Here is a 10966-nt window from a genome sequence, read left to right on the forward strand (position 1 = left end):
GCGCAATGTCGATAATTATTCCAGTGATAGCAGTGTTTTCCATCGAACATCGCTGGAAAACTGCAATATCCTTGGTGATAGGGCCTGTGGTCTTAGTCACACAATCCACCCACCATGTTAGGTATGCCTTAGTCAGGAATTTAACAGACGTTAAATTCCCGTGTTAAGGCATACTTAACGGGATTTTAAATATTGCTAACCCTTGTTGTCAATGTGACAAAACTGGGTTAGCGATATTTTCCCAGGGTGCTTTGTCAGGCACGCATCCTTTGCATCTCATTAGCGATGCAATGGGAGGCGTGCTGACAAGGGGCGCTAATGCAAGGAAACACATGCTAGCATGTCCTTGTTGATAATGCGATAATATTATCGCCGCTTTTTGCCCGAAAACGGGCTCTAAAGCGGCAATATTATTAAAGGTGAAGGTGTATGACTAGCTTTTACTAGTGGTCGGTGTAGGCCGCTTTGGCAGGTTATAAGCTATTAAAACATTCTGTCCCATAAGTGTGGAACGTCCTAACTGAAAGAAAAACGCCTCCTGCGAGACATAGGGGTGTTTACAACTCCTTACTCCTCTGAGGCTTGAATGTCTTACTCTGCTTTTGCTGTGTGTGCCGCCTGGCAGTTGCTAGTGCATGTACACACACAAAGAGCTGTGAAAGTGGCCAATAGTCTTGTCTGTTTCTTCTTTGCCATCATTTGGTAGAGCCAAAGGAGACAGGACCTGAGCAAAATGTCCACCTCCTTCCTTCAATGCCTCCAGTGACACTGAGATACAAAAGAAGGGAGTGGGTAAGGCTTGTTTTTTACTGTGGCCCATAGCCTATGCTTCTCTTTTTTTCCTTCCCAATCCATATATTTCCCAGAGAAGTCCGTAAGAGGGAGGCAGAGGGTCCTAATTTGGGCTATGTTTTATTAATGGGAGTGGATCTACAGCAGCATTTATAGTCACTACTGCTCTATTGACTTCAGTGGAGCTTTCAACACTACAATTTTCTACTAAAGCCTTAAAACCCACTGTAGCAGACTATGCTGGTCATTAGAACATTAGAATGTTCATAGCTCCATTGAAGTTAATAAATCATCAGTGGCCTATATAAGCTGGCAAAGGCACACTGGTCTCAAACTCACTATGTAAACACCCCCTCTCTGTCCCTTGCCTCTCCAGGATATTTGAGCAGTGCAGAGGAAGGAGAGAGGGAAAGTCTGTGGTCTAAGGCACACATTAGCCTTTCTCTCTCCCTCCTGCTGTAGCTCACAGTGTCACCAGAACCTTAGAATTAGAGAGGAGGGATTTCTGTTCAGCCTCTAGGTCTCCCTCACTTGTCCAAACAAGGAAAAGCAGTTTAACCAAGCCTGTGGTAACCAGTGGCTGATTTCAGACTACTTTCACAGCTATTTCTCTGTTTATTGAACAGTTAACAGATATGGTCCTGTGCATGACTGTAATTGTTGACGTTGACATCAACACCTGTGAAACAAAGGCTTTGGAGCCACAGGGAGTTTCATTCTCCTTGGTCTCTGGAAGCATTGTTTCTTAGTTACGTCATTCTCTTCACTCCCATGGTATTGGCCCTTGCATTAGTTTCAGCCCTATAATGCTGGAGTGGAGCTTTAATTGGTGGTACAGCCAGCTAGCGCTGGCTATAAGGGATTGTTATAGGCTAATTCTAACATTAAAAGATGGAGCTAAAACTAATTTTACTACTTTTTTACAGTATCCAGGCCTACCTTCTCTTTCTCGCTTCAGTTAACATGACTTCATAAGAAACTTACAGCCTATCCCATATACTTTTCTTCGACTAAAACTACTGTTTCTAGTTATTCAGTTAACTATGGTAGTTACATATCTTACTCTCTCTGGGGCCTGATTCACAAAGGTAAATTTTCAAGTTTGTTTAGGTTCACGCTTTTTAGATTATTCACAAAACTGCATTTTAATAGTAAATTTACGAGTGCGGGGACTCCACCGTCTGGCTGAGGACTCAGATAGACGAAGGCAAGGAACCGCTGCACTCACGTATTGGTTTAATTGTAATCCAAAGGTATGGTAAAAATTCTAAAAGTCGGGGTGCTCAAGGGGTTCACCTTCTGTCTGAGAGGTGCTGGAGGAAACTAGCAGAAAAACCTTACAAGGGTAAGGTGGGGGCTCTTGAGCACACCTTTAGACCGTAGGTATGAATATCAACAAATGTAGTCCATGCTGATCATCGCATCACCGGGCGTCACCCTTGGCGGTCCGGAGCACTTTCTACTTTAAGCAGCAGACCCGTTTTTTTCGACCTATGACCCCCTGAAGAAGAGCCAGCCTAGGCTCAAATGCTTCGGAGTGAACTAATACTGCTTTAAAAATGAAGCGTTGGTTTCTTGCTGCCTGGTATCTGGGTTTCTTTAAATCAGTTTCCAAAGCGTTCTCTCTCCGTGGCAAGAAACCAACGATAAGGTTGACCTCCAGAAACCTCCCGGCAAAGACGCCCAAACATTGACTCAACCAAAAAGAAAGCACCTTCTTACCGGCTGATCCATCATTTGATATCACGTAAAGACACGGAAGACAAAGCTAAAGAGCAAACACCGCTCAACCGCAAAGGGTGTAGCATGATGTCCTACACAAGATTACCATGAGCCCTGATGAAGACCTTCCCTAAATCATATCCTGATATTTCAAAGAAGGTTGAAACGCGTAGGCATAACGTCCGGGCCAGGAGAATTAGATGCCCTATGACCCAATATACCAATAGGACATATAGTGAGAGACATATCTCACAATAACGGCCAAAGAAACCTCAAAAACATTTCTCCGACCCGATACAGGATAAAAATTCACTGTTTTTCTTTGTTGGAAACCATTATACCTCAAAGAATAGTTCACTCAGAGAAAGAAAGTAGGACTGCTCTAGTGAATGTGGTACAATAATAAATCTGCAAGCTCATTTTATGTATGTTTTCAGAATAATAACATCAAGGTCAGAGTTTTTTCTTCTTTTTTCTTTAATGTTTTTCCCTTAAATGTTGTAAATTGTCGAGTGTTACCCTTATGAAATGTCTTAAAGTATCTAAGTTAATCACTGTTTTTCTGTTTAATATATTTTCGCTAATGGAAATGTTCTAAACAAATGTGCTATCACCCTATTGTGCAATACTGAAAAAGTATTTTGAAGAAAAATGCAAAAATTAAATTGCTTACAATGTCAATAAAATAGGACATTGAGACAAATTAAGTGTACAATTCATGGTGTCAGAGGCAATTGCCTTTTTTGATAAAAAAAGGAAGGACCGAGCCTGTAGTAGCTACTGTGGCTTTGTAGGATCTTCACCCTGGATGCTGGGCTACGTGTTGACGAGTCGGCGTAGAGCCCCTCACTGGTGAGTGCCCGCTTGGCTGTTTTTTGGCTATCGGAGCGGGGTAGTACGTGGTCGAGGTGGTGCCACGTCTAAGAAAAGGATGCCAGCGAAAGGAGGGGCAAAATTGAGTGAAGTTGCCAAAATCACGACCCGGAGTGTGAGAAACAAAGAGCAAGGTATGGAGGTAAATGATGAGAGAGCGGGAACCAAAGTAATAGAGGATTCCACCAAGGTGTGCGAAATTGTTACTGACTCTTCTAAGTCCTCCAACACTTCCCTTAGTGTCCTTATGGCGAGTAAGGGAAATGGAGAAGGCAAGGGGAGGAGCAGAAAGGCTCCGCGTGTCCCGAAGCAAAATACTCATAGTCTGACCCTACCAGCTATGTTCGAGCGACGGAACGTCCGCAATAGCGATTCAAGGTCGGGAATGTCGGCAGATGCAGTCGTTGTATTAAATGACCAGGTGTTAGTGGAAACTACAATTACGGAAGCTACAGACTCTGTTGAAGCTGGTGTGCTGAATGAGGGAGTTGTTGAATTGAATGAGGAACAGCTTTAGATTGGGCCGGCTGAGTATGTAAGGGGAGATAAAGACGAAGAAGGTGCTATGAGAGGAGACAATATCTCGCCTAAGGTGTTATTAAGGGAGATAAATTTACCTGTCTCTGATACCGACGCATAGGAGGGCTTAAGTGCACCAGAATTAGCTGAGAACTTTTATTCGCTATCTGAGGCGTCATTGGATGAAGGCTCTAGTATGAGCAAGGATTGTGGACGGACTACAGCGCAGGCAGCAGTCCGGATGAGGAAGGAGGAGGGAGTAAGAATTCCCCTAATTGTAGTGTTACCACTGTAAAAAAGAAAACAAAGATAAAGGGTTCTCAACAGGCTATGTCAGAAGGTGTTTTAACACCTTGCGTTGAATTAAACAGAGCCCAAGCAGCTTTGGTAGTCTCCCAGGAGGCGGAGCAAGGGGGGCAAAACCCATTAGATACACCACTACCTCAGGAAATTACCCTGGGAACCATCTATGAGACAATGATGAACCACAGAGCCGAAAGCAAAGCTGGAAATATACGTATGCAAGCCACCTGCAGCCAGGTAAAAACGCAGTTCGGAGGGCAATAAAATTGGGAGCAGAAACTGCGGACAGAGTTACGGAGGCCGAGGCTCAAATATCAGCCTTAGAGGACGATGCAGCTGTACAGAAGGAAGAGCTAGAGCTCATAAAGGCTCATCGGGACGATTTGAGTTATAAGTTATCCAAACTCGAAAATCATTCCCGCAGGAATAATTTGCATTTTCTGGGGGTCCCAGAGAAGCTGGAGGGATCAGACGTTCGTACGTTTGTTGTAGAATTGTTGACAGAGGCCTTCCCCCAGCTCACAACCTGGGATTGGTCCCGGGAAATACAACGGGCACACCGGTTCCCATTTTCCGTGAGAAATCCTCGTCAAGGCGAAGAGAGTCTTCCAAGGGCGATATTGGTTTGTTTTAACAATTTTTTGGCTCGGGAAGACATTTATACCCTGGCAAGACCAGACCGGAAGGCCACCGCTAAGGACTGCAACTTCTTTGTAAGGTCAGACTTTTGCCAGGCCACGGTCTCTAAGCGGTGGCATCTGCGGCAACTCATACCGGACTTTCAAAAGAAGGGGGCGGTTGTGTATTTACAGAACTCGGCAAAGCTAAAAGTCACTATGAAGGGGCAAACCAAGGTTTTTTGGTCAGAGGTCCAGGCTAAAGGGTATTTGGCAGCTATATAGAGGGCAGAGGCTTATGAGATGATATTGTGACGATATTGAGATTACTTTTTTGACAAAACGGTTTGATCTGGATCCCGGGGGTTTGGGGTCCTTAGCTGTAGGGGGGGGGGGGTTTGGTCTGGTTTGACTGATTGGTATGTTTTCTTTGCTCTGTCTAGTGCTTTATTCTGAAATGTCAGTCTAGATTGGTTTTGTTTAATTTAAGGTCTTAAGGGACAGGGGGGGACACAGCACTCCATTATACAGGGACTAATGGTCCTTGGGCCTCATATGATGGGAAGGCAGGGTGGGTGAGGGTGGGGAGGGCTGAGCGGCAGGGGGGGATATGAGGGGGGAAGGGGGCTCTGGTGGTGGGGGGTGAAAATGGCAGCAGCAGGCAGTAAGGAAATATTGCAGGCAGTGAAAGGGAGAAAGCAAGGATACAACGAAGAAAGTGTTATAACAATACGGAAAGAAGGAAGAAAAGGTTTTCAGGAGTTAAAGTCGGTTATTTTTATAAGGGTTTGAATGTTATTACATCTTATGGATAGGAAGATTAAGATCTGCACATTAAACATATGTGGTCTAAACGATTTTAGGAAACAACACATTTTGGCCAAAATTGTTCAGTTATTATGTATCGATATACTATGTCTGCAGGAAACTCATGTGGCTTGGGCCAATAGAGAATAGTTAAAGAATATGGGAATGGAGGTGGTCGCTTGCTCCAAACAAACGGGAGTCAAAAGAGTGGAAGCGATACTTAAAAAAAGGGGAATCGGTGAGTGCCTCAAGACCTTATCGGATAGGTGGGGTCGATGGGTCATTGCTGAACTTAAGCTGGGACATCATAGATTTACTTTGTGCAATGTTTATGGTCCAAACTTGGACGATGCCGAGGTGTTTAATTTTCTTAATTTAGAACTAGCACAATGGATTGCCCCCGTGTTGCTGTGTGGCGACCTCAATATTAACATTGGGGCAGATTTGAATGTTAGATCCATTCAAGCATACACAGGCAGAAAGAAACTAGTGTATTCGGCAATCCATAGACTATGTTTGGACCATGGCCTTTACGATGTGTGGCATGCAAAATATCCCAATGACCCGGGGTTTACATTTTTTTCCGCCCCTCACTCTAAATCCGTGAGATTGGATTATATTTTTACCACCTCTATCTTTTTAGCTAAGAGTAACATTGAAATTCAACCTAAATTGGTTTCCGACCATAACCCGATTGTACTAGATCTGGCATTGGATATTGAAGGAAAAACAGAATCCCCTCAGTGGTCTTTTGAGCGGAAACTACTTTTAGAGGAGGAGTACTGTCAATTTATGACAGTACTCCTCCTTTATATAGAGATAAGGCAGCACCTGAGGTAGTCTGGGATACATTTAAATCCGTGGTTCAGGGAGAGACTCTAAGCTTTTCTGCATTTATGCGCAAACAGATATGCCTTAAGCAACAACAAGATTTTAAGCAGGTTTTGATGGCGGAGAGAAAACTCGCAGAGACTATAAGGCTTGGATATGAGGAAGAAGAATGTAGTTTGGCTCAAAAAGATCTCACTATTAAAAGGGCTAACGTTTACACCAACATTGCCGATCAAATAGCAGCCAACTATACACAACACAAAGAAGCAGCATATGAGTATGGAGAAAAGACAGGTAGGATATTGGCGAAGAGGGCAAGGGAGAAAGCTGTGTATAGCGACTTTCCAAAAATTAAAGACTTACAGGGGGTTATGCAGGAGACAAAGCAAGGGGTGTTAACTGCTTTCCAAGTGTTTTACCAGCGGTTATATAGTGATGAGATTGGCCAGGTAGACGTTAGAGAATATCTAAGTGGTGTGATTCATGCAACTCTTTCTGAAGCTCAACAAGCGATATTGATGGCACCTCCAGACTGGGGGGAAGTCGAGTTAGCAATTTTGGGTTTGGCCCAGGGTAAGGCCATGGGGCCAGTTAATATCCCCTTGGAGTTCTACAGGAAATTTAGGAATGTGCTAAAAGCAGAATTAGTGCTTATATGCCAGCAAGCATGTCTAGGGAAGGCTCCACGTTCATGGGCAGAAGCTACCATAGTGGTATTCAAAAAGAAAGGCAAAAGAGAAGACAAAATGGGGTCGTATAGACCTATTTCTTTGTTAAAACCAGACAGCAAAATCTATTCAAAATTGATTGCCAATCGGTTAAACGACCTGATGTCAGGTTTTGTCTCCATAAGACAACATGGTTTTATACAAGGTAGAGGTACTACAGACCACATAAGGCGGATAATATCTTTGCTGGATTGGTCACAGGGGACTGGTTCCCCTGTAGGTGTGGCCCTGTTGGACACAGAAAAAGCGTTCAACAGGGTCACATGAACCGTTTTGTGGTCTGTGTTGGCAAAAAAAGGGATCCCAGAGGAATTTGTTAATGGAATAAAGTCACTGTATATTCAACCATCAGCCACTATCCGTATCTCAGGATAGTGCAGATAGCAAGGGGGACGAGGCAGGGTTGCCCCTGCTCGCCCTTGCTGTTTGCACTATATATTGACCCGTTTATTCGAAATTTGGAGAGAAATCCAGCTATTAAGCCAGTGCGGATAAATAATTTGGATTTTAAAGTTTGTGCTTATGCAGACGATATCGCTATAGTGACATTAGAGATGAATAGTGCATTACCTATTATTGTGAAGTCTGCGGAGGAATTCGGCCGGCTCTCTGGATATAAATTAAATGTCGATAAGACACAGCTTATCCATTCAGAGGCCGGCCGGCCAGAAAATATAAAACTTGAAAAGGAGGCCACATATTTAGGCATAAAGATCACTGCCAATCTGGAAGAAATTATTCCTATCAATCTAGATCCTATTATTGGCTCTTCAAATAAAACTCTGGAAAGATTAAATAACTTGAAGCTCTCACTTTTAGGACGTAGCAATGTGATAAAAATCCTTATCTTCCCTAAGTTTTTGTATATATTTCGTTCAATACCTTTATTGATATCTTCTGGTTATTTTGTGCGAATAGATAGGACGTGCGCAAGATTTCTCTGGGGGTACCATCGGACCTGGAGAGCATTTAAAAGATGTGTGATGCCGAGGGAAAAAAGGGGGATGGGGCATCCCGAATTTTCAGCTCTATTATTGGTGTGCGATATTGCAGCATATGGGTTTTTTAATCTTACCGGAAGATTCCATGGAGGATTATCTGATGCCATCCATCTATGAGATGCTTCTGGGTTCGGAGGCCGAACAATGTTTTAACCGAATTATCGAACCCAGCTACTTTAAAAAAACAATGTTTAAAATTGTTGAAACTGCGTATGCTATATGGAGGACTATGAATAAGAGATATCGGTTCTAATATGAATATATATATTCCTTTAAGGAATTGTTCTTTCTTACCTGAAATCTTTCATGATGGAGTTATATTTAGGTGGCATAATCTGGGAATAAGTAAATTGGGGGATCTTTTCCAGGGAAGCGAGTTTGTATCTTTTGAGTATTTAATGAATGAATATCAGGTACTGCGAGCTGATTTTTTTAAGTACCTTCAGGTACGAAGTTTCTGTGCTCAGAAAATCTCCATATCCACATTGGTATTAGGAAAAATCATGATGTTTAAAGCAATTAAGGACCGGCAGAAAATTGGACCCTTATACCAATTATTATTGGAGAAAGTTGAGGATGATTTAGAATTAAGAGCTACTAATTGGCAAACTAAACTGGAAGTTGAGTGTGTTAATCTTGAAAGAAGTTTGGCGATTGCTGGTAATGTATTACTTAATGGTTCATTGATAAGCCAGCATTATATGTCAATTTTCGGACTATACCATACACCGGGCAAGTTAGCTAAATGGAATACTGGGAGGGGGACAAAGTGCAATCGCTGTAACCTTTACGCAGCGGATGCTGCGCATATGTTTGTTTTATGTCCAAAACTGGGCCAACTGATAGCTGATATACAGCGCTTTATTTCAGGAAACTTGGGTATTATGATTAAGATAACGACGTCACTGGCTATTTTGGGCTGTGAAGAGAGCACGACTGAACAAGTTTTTGGTTCAGAGGAATGTTTTATTTTTATTTGTATGTCTGCATTTCGTGCATGTATTACATCGCATTGGCTTGATGAGGAACCACCTAATTTTATAATGTGGCAAACGAAGCTCTTGTATATGTTTCATTTAGAAACTGCTTTATATAAGTTGAAGGGTATAAGGAAAAAAACTTTTGGAAGTAATTTATGGTCCCCCATAGCGAATTGGATAGGATCGTGAAGGTCAACGATGTAAATGTATGATTTTTGGAAATGTAACTTGTATATTATCTTTGTCTTTGTATTTTGTTTTTGACCTGTCTGCTGCCTTAAAAAACGTAATAGATAAATAAAAAAATAAAAAAATAATTTATTTACACGCATGGACTACATTTGTGATATTCATACCTACGATCTATAGGCGTTCTCAAGAGCCCGCTTTTCCATCTTTTTCATGTGTGGAGTTTTCCGCCCCGACTGCAGAGTCTCAGCACTTGTAAACTTACTATGAAAATGCTGTTTTGTCAATACTGAAAAAAGCGTAAACTTAGACAAAAGTGTAAGTTTACCTTTGTGAATCAGGCCCTGAGTTTACAGGTAAAGTGCAAATTAACTGTTCACTTTGTTATCTAAACTCAAATTTCACCACCACGGTTGACACATCACCAACCCATTTCTCACTCTCTTTCTTCAGAGTGTATGCAAGACGTTCTACTCTGGTTCAACTCATATTTCTTTCTGCCGGAAACTAGAGAAGAAATGGCACAGTGAACAAACTCCGGACAGCCACTCAGCACACAAGGGCGGCATCCGCAACCACCACCACCTCATCAGGTCGGCCAAGAGGACCTCCTTCAAAGACCGCCTCGACAACAACTCACACAATAGCAAAGAGCTCTTCAACATCATGAAAGAACTCTCCAACCCCAGCTCCAACACCAACGACATCACGCCGTCGTAAGCCCTGTGCAACTCCCTCGCCACCTTCTTCCACCGCAAGATAGCAGACATCCATGACAGCTTCAACACCCAGACAGCCCCAACAGGCAGCAATACAACAGACCCTCCGCACTCCATCGACCACGACCCCCTGCTAGCCTGGGCCAGCGTGAGCATCGATGACACCATCAAGACCAGGCGCACAATCCACTCCGGCTCTCCGTCAGACCCATTCTCGCACCACGTCTTCAACAGAGCAAGCAGCTCCATCGCACCCCAACTGCGCAACGTCATCAATCTCTCCCTCGAGACCGCGACCTTCCCAGAGATCTGGAAACATGCCGAGATCAACGCCCTACTCAAAAAACCTAAGGCAGACCCAACAGATGCCAAGAACTTCCGCCCATCTCTCTGCTCCTTTTCCCGGCCAAGGTCATCAAGAAAACTGTCAACAGACAGCTAACCCGATACCTCGAAGAAAACAGAATCCTGGACCCTTCCCAGTCAGGGTTTTGCAGCAACCACGGCACCGAGACTGCCCTCATTGCTGCCACCGATGACATCAGGACCCTGCTGGACAACGGCAAGACTGCAGCACTCATCCTCCTAGACCTCTCTGCAACCTAAACACCGTCTGCCACTGCACACTACGTGCACGACTCCACGCCACAGGAACCCGAGATAAGGCTCTGGATTGGACCACCTCTTTCCTGTCTGGCAGAATCCCAGAGCCTCCCCCATTCCCTTCCAAAGCCTCCGAGATGATCTGCGGCATACCCCAGGGATCCTCCCTCAGCCCGATGCTGTTCAACATTTACATGGCCCGCTCGCTTACGTAGCCCGACAGCACGACCTCAACATAATCTCCTACGCCGAACCACTCCCTCACCAAGGACCCCATCACCG

This window comes from Lissotriton vulgaris, chromosome 9 (assembly GCF_964263255.1).
Source record: "Lissotriton vulgaris chromosome 9, aLisVul1.2, whole genome shotgun sequence".
Lineage (NCBI taxonomy): Eukaryota > Metazoa > Chordata > Amphibia > Caudata > Salamandridae > Lissotriton > Lissotriton vulgaris.